Source organism: Glycine max, chromosome 20 (assembly GCF_000004515.6).
Source record: "Glycine max cultivar Williams 82 chromosome 20, Glycine_max_v4.0, whole genome shotgun sequence".
NCBI classification, from domain to species: domain Eukaryota; kingdom Viridiplantae; phylum Streptophyta; class Magnoliopsida; order Fabales; family Fabaceae; genus Glycine; species Glycine max.
In genome coordinates, this window is record NC_038256.2 from 22,617,646 (window position 1) to 22,632,773 (window position 15,128).

Below are 15,128 nucleotides of genomic sequence, written 5' to 3' on the forward strand. Positions count from 1 at the left end.
ATAAGGTCATACTTCACTATTCCTCTATTCCATTTTGCTTTTTTAGTTATGCAGTATGGAAAATTTCCATTCAACTTTCTTTTGAATGCATAGCTTTCATGGTTTATGTTACATACACATTATTGGAGCTTGTGGTTCTATCTCGTCCTGTACCAACCTTGTTGTCTTATCACACTACTCTTTCTTTTTGCATATTGTTACGTTCTCTATATTTTAGTAGCTGTGGTTCCTGGAATTCGAGGACCAGGAAGAACCTCCCAAAACAAATGAATAAAAATTGAGTATTATTTTTCCATAGTTTGAATTACACACATCACCCTATATATAGAACTTGGATGATGGCAGCAGTGTAACACTAACAGAAAGATACAAGAATATTCTTATAATAGAAATCCTAACAAAATACTAGTGCTAATAGGAGTGATGGCAGACAACATGTCTGGTACAACCACTACCCTCTTGCCAGCTCGACACTCCTACTTCTTCCTCCTGTAAGTCCTTCTTCCTAATGAAAGCACCAAATTGTTACATTCTCTGATTTTTAGTAGTTGTGGTTCATGGAATTCGAGGATCAGGAAGAACCTCCCAAAACAAATGAATAAAAATTGAGTATTATTTTTGCATAGTCTGAATTACACACATCACCCTATATATAGAACTTGGATGATGGCAGCAGTGTAACACTAACAGAAAGATACAAGAATATTCTTATAATAGAAATCCTAACAAAATACTAGTGCTAATAGGAGTGGTGGCAGACAACATGTCTGGTACAACCACTACCCTCATGCTAGCTCGACACTCCTACTTCTTGCTCCTGTAAGTCCTTCTTCCTATCTCATATGCTCTGAAATAGCATGAAATATTGTCAAATATTTTCCAAGAATTTCTTCTCCCTATGTCTAGTTTATCTTATTTGATATTATTTCCCCTTGTAGGTTGCATTGAGTACTCTCTTGATCTTCATTTATAATTGTTCTTATCAAGTTCTAGTTACTCGAGAAAGGAGAAAGGCTAAATCCAGGGAATCTGCTACTAGACAAGTAAGAGAAATTGTACAGGCTCGGGAAAGGTGGAAAATAGCAAAAGATGTTGCTAAGAAAGGTAGAAGGGGATTGCAAGGCGATGTTAGAACAACTCTTGTGATTGAGGTAGCTTTTAAGGATTTAACTCTTACTTTTGAAAGGTAAAAGAAAACATATAATGAGATCTATGACTGGTAAACTCATGCTGGATCGAGTTTCTGCTGTCATGGGTCCCTCTGGAGCCAGCAAAACTATATTTCTTTCTGCCATGGTAGGGAAGGCAAGAGGATGCACTATGATAGGCTCATTTCTAATCAACGGAAAGCCTTAATCCATTCATTGTTATAAAAAATTATTGGTTTTGTGCCACAAGATGATATTGTGCATGGGAACTTGACAATGAAGGAAAATCTTAGTTTCAGTGCAAGATGCAGGTATCTAATTTGCCTTGGAGAACTTACTTTGTGCCTCTTTTTTTTCCATATGCTTGAAAAGTGTGAACTTTGTTTTTATTACCTCTAATTCATTGCAATTGATTCAAAGGTTAATAAATTAGGACAATTTTATTATTTTGTATATTCAGCAGTTATTTATGATGCATTCCTAATTGATCTCATGTTTATTTTAATCCTTGACAATTGGCATGATTTCTACTTTATTTTAATCAAGCTTATATCAACTTTTTCTAATAAGATATAAACTGAAGTTAGAGTTAAGTAACTACCCAAGTATCTTAACATACGTATGTATGACATATAATGTAGTGTTTAGTATGAAACTTGAAATTTTAGTCAATTTGTCTATTATATTCTGAACAAAATTGAGTTGTTTATACTTTTTGTATTGCAATGAATTATATACTTTTGGATTAAGTTTTGGTTAATTATTAGCTATTTTCATTTTGTTCAAGATTTGTAAGCAGGCGCTATGAGAAGGAAAATCACAGGGAGTTGACTACCTCCTTTTTTTAAGTTGTTGGTGCTATATTAGGAACTCTTACTAAATTTAATGACGAAACATTCGGTTCCCTTGGATATACCTATATTGTTATTGCTGTCTGTCTGTAAGTTTCAAATCTACCTATTATATTTGATTCTCATTTTTTTCTTCTAATAATAAACCTCGCTTTTCTTTCTTGGGTTAATTGAACATCTAATTTTAGATTCTTGTTAAAAAAACTTTAATGGTTTTAATTATATAATACTTCTTAGAAATAAATTTTTGTAACAATTGGTAGTTTAGTTTAGCATAACAAATATTTGCATAACTTACTTTATAAGTATACAGAACACAGCTTATATTATATGTCGGAGAGGAGCCATGCCATGACCACGAAGGGCAGGAGTTTGAAAATTTGAGTAAACTATTGTTTACTCAAATTTTTAAACTTTCAATTTTATGTGAAATTTTTTTCTGAATTTAAATTTTTTTCTCAAACCTATCCTATATATCTAGAAATAATAATGCAACTTGCTTTATATTTATAACATGTCTATTCACATAATTTTTAATTTATCATGTTGCCATTAAATGAGAGGGGTTGTGTGACATCCTCTACCTCTGACACACATATAAATAAGAAAAACATGTAAAAATACGGAATTTAATTAAATCAGTTTTATTCAAATCATGTAAAAAAATTCACATGGATAAAATGGTTACCTTTGCTTCACTTTTACCAAATAAAATTTATTAAAAACATCTTTGGCTCAAAATAAGGACGTCCAAGTTTACAAAAGGAAACAAGTTAAGCAGTGAAAAAAAAAAAGTAAAATAACATGTTCAGAATATCATGTAATTGAAAAAGAAACCCACGTCCCGATGTCACATCCTATCAGATCATTGTGTCTCAGTGTCCTCTAGCATGAGGTTCTTTAAAGTCATCCACCTAGTCATTTTTTCCCACAAACACAAGGTTAGAGATCATCACAGGATCCAAACACAAACATGTAGAAGCAAAGCTTCATGGTGAATCAAAGGTGATTCAAAGGTGTTTTGATGATAACAATGATGATAACAAAAGATGATGACAAAGGTGATGACAAAAAGCACAAAGATCAATCAAAGAATAACTCAAGTGAATCAAAGATCAATCAAAGAACAACTCAAGTGAATCAAGAACAAGTCAAGAGTTCAAGATAAGAATCAAGAAGAATTCAAGACTCAAGAAGAAAGTCAAGAATCAAGATTCAAGGTTCAAGATCTCAAGAATCAATATCAAGATTCAAGACTCAAGATTCAAGAATGAAGAGAAAACTCAATCAAGATAAGTATAAAAAAGTTTTTCAAAACTTTGAATAGCACATGAGTTTTTTGAAAAAATCTTTTACCAAAGAGTTTTTACTCTCTGGTAATCGAATACCAGTAGTAAAATTGTTTTGAAAAAGTTTTCAAATTGAATTTTTAACGTTCCAATTATTTTCAAAAAGTTGTAATCGATTACAATGTTTTGGTAATCGATTACCAGTGCCTTTGAACGTTGAAATTCAAATTCAAATGTGAAGAGTCACATCCTTTCACACAAAAGCTTTGTGTAATCAATTATACTAATTTAGTAATCGATTACCAGTGACTGTTTCTGATAAATCAAAAGATGTAACTCTTCAAAAAGGTTTTGACTTTTTCAAATTGGTTTTAAGTTTTTCCAAAAGTTATAACTCTTCTAAATGGTCTTCTAGACCAGACATGAAGAGTCTATAAAAGCAAAGCTTTGTTTTTCATTTGAAAATTAATTCATTCTTTCACACTTTACTTTTCTAATCAATCCTTTACAAGCCTTGAATCTCTTTGAACTTCTTCTTCTTCTTTGTACCAAAAGCTTTATGAAGTTTTCTGGTTTTCCAAATGTTGAAAACTTGTGTTATTCATCTTTTCATTCTCTTTTCCCTTTGCCAAAAGGAATTCACCGAGGACTAACCGCCTGAATTCTTTTTGTGTCTCTCTTCTCCCTTTTCCAAAAGAACAAAGGACTAACCGCCTGAATTCTTTTGTGTCTCCCTTCTCCCTTGTCAAAGGATTCAAAATGACACAGTCTGAGAATTCTTTTGATTCTTCCCATTCCCTAATACAAAAGTGTTCAAAGGACTAACCGCCTGAGAATTCTTTTGTATCCCCATTCACAAAGTATCAAAGGTTTAACAGCCTGAGATCTTTGTCTCAACACATTGGAGGGTACATCCTTTGTGGTACAAGTGGAGGGTACATCTACTTGGGTTTGACTGAGAACAAGAGAGGGTACATCTCTTGTGGATCAGTTCTAGTGGAGGGTACATCCACTAGGTTCAAAGAGAACAAGGGAAGGTACATCCCTTGTGGATCTTTGCTTGTAAAAGGATTTTTACAAGGTTGAAAGAAATCTCAAGGACCGCAGGTCGCTTGGGGACTGGATGTAGGCACAGGTTGTTGCCGAACCAGTATAAAAACTCTTTTGTGTTTGTCTCCTTCTTCCCTACTCTTTTACTTTCCGCTGTGCATTTAATTTCCGCTTTTAATTTCTGTTAAGTTTCTCTTCTACTCCTCATTCTCTTAACAATTTAGTAAAAGCCTTAGAAGAGTAATTTTTTAATTAGTAAAGGTTTAGGAATAATTAATTCAACCCCCCCTTCTTAATTATTCTGAGGCCACTCGATCCAACAAGTGGTATCAGAGCAGGTTTCTTGTAGAAAGTCTAACAACTTCAAGATTAATGGCCTCTTTAGATTCTTTGTCTTTCAAAAGTATTTTCAGGAACAGGTTACTCAAAGATCATGATGAAGACCAAATCAACTTGTGTCTCATGACAAAATCTGATGAGAATAACAAAGAAGATTCTATAAGGAAGAAATGGTACATAGACAGTGGATGTTCCAAGCACATGACGGGTGATGTATCCAAATTCACAACTATTTCCCCCAAGAAAAGTGGACATGTTACATACGGCGACAACAACAAGGGCAAAATTATTGGAGTCGGTAAAATAGGTACGAGTTCTTCTACTCCTATTGAAAATGTGTTACTTGTAGAAGGTTTGAAGCATAGTTTATTAAGTGTTAGTCAATTATGTGATAAAGGATATAAAGTATCTTTTGATTCTGAAAAATGCGTTATTAAGCATGAGCATGACAAAGATATTGAACATATAGGTTTTAGAGAAAATAATGTTTACATGATTGATCTAAAACAAAAATCTGTAAATGATAGTTGCTTTTTAAGTAAAGATTGTGATCCATGGTTATGGCATAAGAGAATTGCTCATATTAACATGGATCATCTAAATAGGTTAATTTCAAAAGATCTAGTTATTGGATGGCCTAGATTAAAATTTGAAAAAGATAAGTTATGTGATGCATGCCAAAAAGGTAAACAAACAAAAGTATCCTTTAAATCTAAAAATATTGTTTCCACCACTCAACCATTGCAATTATTACACATGGATTTGTTTGGACCATCTAGGGTCATGAGCTTTGGTGGAAGTTACTATGCATTAGTAATTGTTGATGATTATTCTAGATATACTTGGACTTTATTTCTTACTCATAAAAATGATGCATTTCATGCATTTAGAAAACTTACCAAAGTCATTCAAAACAAAAAGAATCTCAAAACTATCTCAATCAGAAGTGATCACGGAGGTGAATTTGAAAACAATGATTTTGAAATGTTTTGTGATGAGTATGGTATAGAACACAATTTTTCTTCACCTAGGACACCCCAACAAAAATGGAGTAGTAGAAAGGAAAAATAGAGCCTTAGAAGAAATTGCTAGAACTCTTTCAAATGACATACCTCTTCCAAAATACTTTTGGGCAGAAGCGGTTGACACTGCATGGTATATTATGAACAAAGCCTTAATCAGACCCATTCTTAGGAAAACCCCATATGAACTTTTTAACAATAGAAAACCAAACATTGCACATTTACATGTTTTTGGATGTAAATGTTTTGTTCTAAACAATGGTAAAGAAAGCCTAGGAAAGTTTGACGCTAAGGCAGATGAGGGTATTTTCCTTGGGTATTCCTTACATAGTAAAGTATTTAGAATATACAACAAAAGAACCATGACAATTGAGGAATCAATACATGTTACTTTTGATGAAACTAATATTACCTCCCCGAGAAAGGAGTTTGTTGATGATATTGTAGATACTTTGGAAGATACTCAAAATAAAGAAAGAAATCTGAAAAGAAAGAGAGATGATGAAGACAAGGATGATCAAGATGACATAGCGCAAGAAAATGATAATCTTCCTAAAGAATGGAAAACTTCAAGAAATCATCCTCTTGACAACATCATCGGTGATATCTCAAAAGGGGTAACAACTAGACACTCTCTTAAAGATTTATGCAATAATATGGCATTTGTTTCATTAATAGAACCTAAAAACTTTAAAGAAGCTATTATAGATGACCATTGGATAGTAGCTATGCAAGAAGAATTAAATCAATTTGAAAGAAATGATGTATGGGAATTAGTAGAAAAACCTTCAGATTATCCAATCATAGGAACTAAATGGGTATTTAGAAACAAATTGGATAAAAATGGTATAGTAATCAAGAATAAAGCTAGACTTGTAGCAAAAGGATATAACCAAGAAGAAGGTATAGACTATGAAGAAACTTTTGCACCTGTAGCTAGATTAGAAGCCATTAGGATGTTATTAGCATATGCATCTATTATGAATTTTAAACTATATCAAATGGATGTCAAAAGTGCTTTCTTAAATGGTCTAATTCAGGAGGAGGTATATGTGGAACAACCTCCCGGGTTTGAAGATTCTCAAAAACTAGACCATGTCTATAGATTAAAGAAGGCACTTTATGGCCTAAAACAAGCACCTAGGGCTTGGTATGAAAGATTAAGTAAATTCCTATTAGAAAAGAATTTTACTAGAGGGAAAATAGATACTACCTTATTCATAAAAAAGAAGGATAATGATATTTTGTTAGTACAAATTTATGTTGATGATATAATTTTTGGATCTACTAATGAATCTTTGTGCAAGGAGTTTTCTATTGATATGCAAAGTGAGTTTGAGATGTCCATGATGGGTGAGTTAAATTACTTTCTTGGACTACAAATCAAACAAACAAATGATGGGATCTTCCTCAATCCAGCAATATATTGCAAAGAACTCATTAAGAGATTTGGAATGGAAAACTCAAAACACTTGGCTACCCCTATGAATACAAGATGTTATCTTGACAAAGATGAATCCGGTCAACCTGTTGATCCAAAGCAATACAGAGGTATGATTGGATCTCTACTTTACTTATCTGCAAGTAGGCCAGACATTATGTTTAGTGTATGCATGTGTGCAAGATTTCAATTAGATCCAAAGTTTTCACATTTAATGGTAGTAAAAAGAATTATAAGATATTTATTAGGAACAATTAGTTTAGGATTATGGTATCCTAAGAATTCTTTATGCAACCTAGTAGGATACTTAGATTCAGATTTTGCTGGATCAAAAATAGATAGGAAGAGTACTAGTGGTACATGTCAATTCATAGGGTCTGCACTTGTTTCTTGGAATAGCAAGAAACAAAATATTGTAGCATTATCCATAGCAGAAGCAGAATACATTTTTGCTGGTAGTTGTTGTGCACAAATTTTGTGGATGAAACAACAACTATCTGACTATGGAATAGTATTAGATCACATTCCCATAAAATGTGACAACACAAGTGCCATAAACATATCTAAAAATCCAGCTCTACACTCTAGAACCAAGCATATAGAAATTAGGCATCATTTTATTAGAGATCATGTTCTAAAAGGTGATGTTGTTTTAGAGTTTGTAGATACTAAAAATCAACTTGCAGACATCTTTACAAAACCACTAAGTAAAGATACCTTCTATAACATTATAAGAGAATTAGGACTAATAGATGTTAGTGATTTATCAAAATAAATCTCTATATTACTATGGAATTTGAACAATTTACTATTTCCTTATTTGCATGGTATGGTTGAACAAGTATGTTATTTGACTATGTGGATTTCATAGTTAATCTATTTATGATTGTTGCTTCATGGTTCTTACTTCATGATTTGATTAATGGTTTTTCACGAATGTTGTATGAATGTTTAGTTATATTTGCATACTTAAATTTTGATACGCACTTTGGCTTTTTGTTGATACCAAAGGGGGAGAGAAATGGAATTAAATCAAGAACTCACATGAGTAATTAATTTAATTTTAAGATAAGCATAAATTCAAAAACAAAGGGGGAGAATTTATGTGAGTGATCGACTAGGAAAAAGTGTGTGTGTGTTTCTTGATTTCAGAAGTTGTCATCATCAAAAAGGGGGAGATTGTAGAAGCAAAGCTTCATGGTGAATCAAAGGTGATTCAAAGGTGTTTTGATGATAACAAAAGATGATGACAAAGGTGATGACAAAAAGCTCAAAGATCAATCAAAGAACAACTCAAGTGAATTAAAGATCAATCAAAGAACAACTCAAGTGAATCAAGAACAAGTCAAGAGTTCAAGATAAGAATCAAGAAGAATTCAAGACTCAAGAAGAAAGTCTAGAGTCAAGAATCAAGATTCAAGGTTCAAGATCTCAAGAATCAAGATCAAGATTCAAGACTCAAGATTCAAGAATGAAGAGAAAACTCAATCAAGATAAGTATTAAAAAGTTTTTCAAAACTTGGAATAACACATGAGTTTTGGACGAAATCTTTTACCAAAGAGTTTTTACTCTTTGGTAATCGATTACCAATAGTAAAATTGTTTTGAAGAAGTTTTCAAATTGAATTTACAACGTTCCAATTATTTTCAAAAAGTTGTAATCGATTACAATGTTTTGGTAATCGATTACCAGTGCCTTTGAACGTTGAAATTCAAATTCAAATGTGAAGAGTCACATCCTTTCACACAAAAGCTTTGTGTAATCGATTACACTAATTTGATAATCGATTACCAGTGACTATTTCTGATAAATCAAAAGATGTAACTCTTCAAAAAGGTTTTTACTTTTTCAAATTGGTTTTAAGTTTTTCCAAAAGTTATAACTCTTCTAAATGGTCTTCTTGACCAGACATGAAGAGTCTATAAAAGCAAAGCTTTGTTTTGCATTTGAAAATTAATTCATTCTTTCACACTTTACTTTTCTAATCAATCCTTTACAAGCCTTGAATCTCTTTGAACTTCTTCTTCTTCTTTGTACCAAAAGTTCTCTGAAGTTTTCTGGTTTTCCAAACCTTGAAAACTTGTGTTATTCATCTTTTCATTCTCTTCTCCCTTTGCCAAAAAGAATTCGCCAAGGACTAATCGCCTGAATTCTTTTTGTGTCTCTCTTCTCCCTTTTCCAAAAGAACAAAGGACTAACCGCCTGAATTCTTTTGTGTCTGCCTTCTCCCTTGTCAAAGGATTCAAAACGACACAGTCTGAGAATTCTTTTGATTCTTCCCATTCCCTAATACAAAAGTGTTCAAAGGACTAACCGCCTGAGAATTCTTTTGTATCCCCATTCACAAAGTATCAAAGGTTTAACAGCCTGAGATCTTTGTCTCAACACATTGGAGGGTACATCCTTTGTGGTACAAGTAGAGGGTACATATACTTGGGTTTGACTGAGAACAAGAGAGGGTACATCTCTTGTGGATCAGTTCTAGTGGAGGGTACATCAACTAGGTTCAAAGAGAACAAGGGAGGGTACATCCCTTGTGGATCTTTGCTTGTAAAGGGATTTTTACAAGGTTGAAAAAAATCTCAAGGACCGCAGGTCACTTGGGGACTGGATGTAGGCACGGGTTGTTGCCGAACCAGTTTAAAAACTCTTGTGTGTTTGTCTCCTTCTTCCCTACTTTTTTACTTTTTGGTGTGCATTTAATTTCCACTTTTACTTTCTGTTATGTTTCTCTTCTACTCCTCATTCTCTTAACAATTTAGTAAAAGCCTTAGAAGAGTAATATTTTAATTAGTAAAGGTTTAGGAATAATTAATTCAACCCCCCTTCTTAATTATTCTGAGGCCACTCGATCCAACAAAACAACACGTAGGGAGTGAGTTATCATATTTCCAAATAAAATAGGAATAAACAAATACATAAGTAAAATACATTATAAAAATATTTATCACATAGCTCAACTTAATACAATCCACGTCACTTCACCACTTTATCATGTAAAACTCATTTTTCAATCACCAATCACATTATACATGAATCACACACTCGATTAAGGACGTAACAACACTCACAAATTTCATAATAAACAATTCACAGGTGTTATGCAACAATTATACTAAGACTAAAGACTAGATGCAATGTGGTACCGTGACAATGAAAAACAACACCAGGGCGTTTAGGAGTACATAACAAGACACGCCACACAATGGGTATGTTAGGTCACTCTCACTAAGTAAAATCCGAAGGTGACCAGTTAGGGTCACCCTGTTTTATGAGAATTCCCTAACCATATTGATGCAATCCTACCCCTTAAGGGTATTGATAGAATACTCCAAGAGGATTGGGCTAGAGATGCTACAGAAGGCCCTAGGGTTCTCATGAACCTTAGGGTAGATTTCTGTGCCCATGGGCCAAAGTTGGGTCCACTCTTCTTTGTAAATATTATAATAGGTTTTCCTTCTTTTTGGCCTTGTATTTTGGCCATTCTTGTAGTATAGGGTTTTAGCTTTGTATTTTAGGGCATTATGAGTAGTCTTTGTAGTAGAGACTTTTTTATATTTTCTTGTATTTTGGCATGGGGTGAGCTTGGCTATTAGAAGGGTGTGTGTAGCTAAGCATTTTCATGTATTTTGATAAGGGGGTTAGCTTAGCTATTAGAGGGGTGTATGTAGCTAAGCTCTAACTTCTTAAGGAGTTTCTCAAGAAAGCTTCTCAAAGAGGTGAGCTTAACTATAGAAGGGGTGTGTAGTTAAACTCTAACTTCTCAAGGAAGCTTCTCACATAAGCTTCGCAAGGAAACTTTCATTTAGTTAGTGACCTAGGCTATAAATAGAAGAATGTGTAACATTTGTCATAACTTTGATGATTGAGAGTCTTGTGAGACATACTTCAAAGTTCAACTTCTCTCCCTATCTTTCCTTCATTCCCACGCCACTTTTTTTTCTCTCTCTCTCTTATTATTTTCCTCCATTGAAGCTTCTTATCCAAGACACTCTCTTGGTGGTGAAGTTTCTTCTTCCATGGCTTATTCCCTAGTGGATGGTGCCTCCTCTCACCTCTTCTCCTTTATCTTCCGCTTCAACTCCATGGCTAAATATCACCACTGAAGGACCTCATTGAAGCTCAAATATCTAGCCTCCATAGAAGCTTCTCAGGCAAGCTTCCATCAAGTGGTATCAGAGCACAAGAGCTTCAAGTAGGTTCTCCTTAAACCTCCATTAATTTTCAGCTTTACCTTCTCCTCCATTGTTGTTTCTTCATTTTTTTTCTCCATGTATTTCCTCATATGTCTTGTGTTGAATGTTGTTAACATGATTGTTTAGAATTTCCACCAATTAAACTTTCTATAGAAGCTAGATTTTATTTTTTTATGGTTTAAATTTCTAGTTCTTGTTCTTGAACCATGAATTGTGTTGAGTTTAGGTTCCTTTGAGTTTTGTCTTGCTATTATTTTGGCTGAAACCTAAACCACAAAATTCTTACAAAAACATTAAAGTAGAAGAAAACCTAAAAAATCTAGAGTGGCATGTTCACTTATTGTAGTTTGTCATGGAAGTCATGTTTAGTCATGAAACTTGTCACATAAGATTCCTTATATTGTGCAGAATTTTATTTTCTTGTTTCTTTGTCTAACTCATTTGTTCATGAGTGTATGAAATTTTTTTAGCCTATTATTTGAGTTGAGTCAAATCTTGCGTGTTAATTAGTCCATAACATGTTCATGAATAATTCTTAGAGAGTATTTGATTGTGAACCTTTTCTTCAATTTTTAGGTTTCCTTATGATTGTGTTTATTATGAATTTGAGTTTTGGTGATTGAACAGCCACCAAAATTAAGAATATATTTTTTTTTAATTTTGTAATTGGCAATTTACTTGTAATTGGACACTTGTATGTTTACCTTCATTGCTATCAAATTTTGTAACAAAAACGTGTAGATGCAATTGCCTTTGGTGTTTTGATGATGATCATAATGATATGATGCAATTGATGCAAATGGGCTTTTCAAGATTAAATTCAAGACAATACTTCAAGATTACAAGTCACAACATCAAGATGATCACTAGTATATTAGGAAGGGAATTCCTAATTGAATTAGCAAAGGTTTGGCCAAGTAATTTAAATTAAAAAGTGTTTTTCAAAGAATTTACTCTCTGCTAATCGATTACACAGAGGATGTAATCGATTACCAGTGGCCAAATATGTTTTATAACAGCTACTAAAATTTGAGTTCGAAATTTTAGACTGTGTAATCGATTACACAATTTTGGTAATCGATTAGCAGCAGTTAATAAACGTTTTAATTCAAATTTTAAAAGTTGTAATCGATTACACAATTCCTGTAATCGATTACCAGACAGGATTTTCAGAAAAATATTTCTAAGAGTCACAACTTTTCAAAGGCTTTATTCATGACTACCAATGGTCTATATATATGTGACTTATAACACGAATTTGCTCAGAGTTTTTCAGAACAACAAGTGTTTATCCTCTCAAAGAGCAAAATCATTTTATCCTCTTAAGAATTCCTTGGCCAATTCAATTGCAATTCATTAAGGAATTATTTGAGTGCTCAATCTGTAAAATCTATCTCTTTCTAAAGAGATTCATTCTTCTTCTTCTCCTCATTCTCTAAGGGATTAAGAGGTCGTGGGTCTCTTGTTGTAAAGGAATTCTAAACACTAAGGAAGGATTGTCCTTGTGTTTTTAGAACTTGCAAAAGGAATTTACAAGATAGTGGAACTCTCAAGCGGGTTGCTTGGGGACTGGACGTAGGCACAAGGGTGTGGCCGAACCAGTATAAATCTGTGTTTGCACTTTCTCTTCCCTTAATCTCCTTTGTTTATTATTGCTTTATATTCATATTCAAATTGTTTTATTTGAATCAATATTTAAGAAGTTCATTATTAAGGGAATTTGTAACTTGAATAAAAAGTGAAATAGATTTTTAATTGGGGAAGTAGTTTGGAATATCTTAATTCAACCCGCCCCCTTCTTAAGATATCTGAGGCCACTTGTCTAACAAGTGGTATCAGAGCTTCATTCTTGTATAAAGTTTAGAAGCTTCAAGAAAAATATGGCCTCAGCAAATTCCTTATTTCCAGAAGGGAATTCTATCAATAGACCTCCAATCTTTAATGGAGAGGGTTACCACTACTGGAAAACCCGAATGCAAATTTTTATTGAGGCAATAGATCTAAATATCTGGGAAGCCATAGAAATAGGGCCTTATATACCCACCACAGTAGAAAGAATTACAATAGATGGTAGTTCATCAAGTGAAAGCATAACTATAGAAAAACCTAGAGATAGATTGTCTGAAGAGGATAGAAAACAAGTACAATACAACTTAAAAGCCAAAAACATAATAACATCTGCCCTGGGAATGGATGAATATTTCAAGGTTTCAAATTGTAAGAGTGCTAAGGAAATGTGGGACACTCTTCGATTAACACATGAAGGAACTACAGATGTTAAAAGATCTAGGATAAATGCACTAACTCATGAGTATGAATTATTTAGAATGAATGCAAATGAAAATATTCAAAGCATGCAAAAGAGATTTACACATATAGTAAATCATCTAGCAGCCTTAGGTAAAGAATTTCAAAATGAGGATCTCATAAACAAGGTGTTAAGATGTTTAAGTAGAGAATGGCAACCCAAAGTAACGGCCATTACTGAATCAAGAGATTTGTCTAACATGTCCCTTGCTACTTTATTTGGAAAGTTGCAGGAACACGAGATCGAACTATTGAGATTACACCAACATGAAGAAAATGACAAGAAAAAGAAAGGAATTGCTCTTAAAGCATCATCCTCAATTCAAGAAGAAAGTGATCAGGATAATGATCCAGATGATGATGATGATCTAAGTTTTTTTGTAAAAAGGTTCAACAAATTTCTTAAAGTAAGAGGAAATCAGAGGCAACCAAATTTTAAATCAAAGAGAAGGACAGAAACTTCATCCTCTACTTTAAAATGCTTTGAATGTAATCAACCTGGACATCTGAGGGTTGATTGTCCCATATTCAAGAAAAAGATGGAGAAATCTGAAAAGAAAAATCATAGTGAAAAGAAACTGAAGAAAGCATACATCACATGGGAAGAAAATGATATGGAATCTTCTGAAAATTCAGAAAATGAAGAGATAAATCTCTGCCTTATGGCTAAAAGTTATGAAAGAGATGAAGAGGTAACGTCTTCAAATAACTTATCTATTTCTTTTGATGAATTGCAAGAAGCATTTGCTGATCTGCATAAAGAGTCAATTAAACTTGCAAAATTAGTTTCATCTTCAAAGAAAACAATTTCAAATTTAGAAAATGAAATTTCAAAGTTAAACAAAGAATTAGATCTTCTTAGAAATGAAGTCTCAATTTCTAAAACAAATGAAAAAATTAATACCTCCACTATTTCTGACAAGAAAATATCAGATTCTTGTAGTTGCTGTGATAAATATGTAAAAGAAATTAAAGAGTTGAAAAATTCACTTGCAAAATTTTCTTATAGTAAAAATAATTTAGATATTTTATTAAGTAAACAAAGATATGTGTCCAATAAAAATGGACTAGGGTATAAATATGAAAAACAACAAAAGTTTCATAAAAACTTTTCCACTTCCACACAAAAATGTAATTCTAATTCTATCACTTGTTTTTACTGTGGAAGAAGAGGACATGGCATATCAACTTGCTACTTCAAGAAAAATTACAGTAACATTAAAATGATATGGGTCCCAAAAGGATCCTCAGTTTATACTAACATGCAAGGACCCAATAAAATTTGGGTACCTAAGTCAAAAACTTGATTATGCAGGTATGAACAAGATTCCAAAGGAAATGATAAAGGAAACAATGAAGATCCTCCAGAAGAAGTCAAATCCAATGATGAACTTCCAAGAGAATGGAAAGCTTCAAGAGATCATCCCCTCGACAACATTATTGGTGATATCTCAAAAGGGGTAACAACTAGACATTCTCTTAAA